The 581-nt window shown below is 36.5% G+C and overlaps 1 non-coding gene across 1 annotated transcript; it reads left to right on the top strand.

Annotated features, from left to right (window-relative positions):
* The first annotated feature begins 297 nt into the window (after nt 1–297).
* Trnav-aac lies at nt 298–369 on the top strand. Its single transcript has one exon. It is a non-coding gene; the product is annotated as a tRNA-Val (tRNA).
* Nucleotides 370–581: the final 212 nt, after the last annotated feature.

The following is a 581-nucleotide window of genomic DNA, read 5'->3' on the forward strand; positions in this document are numbered from 1 at the left end:
GCCATACCCGGCACAAATTCCAGACTCCGGTCTAATACAAAGTAGACAAACCAATATCTCTTTGTCCGACCGAGGGAACCCGAGACCTCAGCACTGCAGTCGTACCGTAATACAACTACGCCACCGAGGCAGTCTATAACATACGTACATATGTTAAAATAAAACAAATTAATATTCAATAATGGTATTGAAACCGGTTGTGCAAGCAAAAAAGTAATAATTATGCAGACAAGACTTTCTATAAATACTGTTTTATCTTCTAGATTTTGGAATACAAATTGGCCATGTTATGATATAGTTTCCGTGGTGTAGCGGTTATCACATCTGCCTAACACGCAGAAGGCCCCGGTTCGATCCCGGGCGGAAACATTCCTTTTTGTAAAATTGTGTTAATTTCTCTGAGGTGATCACCAACATTGTAATTAATGGCAAAATGTTCTGATTGAGGCGTTTACCTAATTTAATTCTGATAATGCATGACTGAATACAAATAGATAGAAACATATACTTATGCATAATTTTTTTTTATCATACAATTTTGGTATTCGTACAATTACTATGGACAGAGTAACGTATCTATA

This window comes from Manduca sexta, chromosome 25 (assembly GCF_014839805.1).
Source record: "Manduca sexta isolate Smith_Timp_Sample1 chromosome 25, JHU_Msex_v1.0, whole genome shotgun sequence".
Taxonomy (NCBI): domain Eukaryota; kingdom Metazoa; phylum Arthropoda; class Insecta; order Lepidoptera; family Sphingidae; genus Manduca; species Manduca sexta.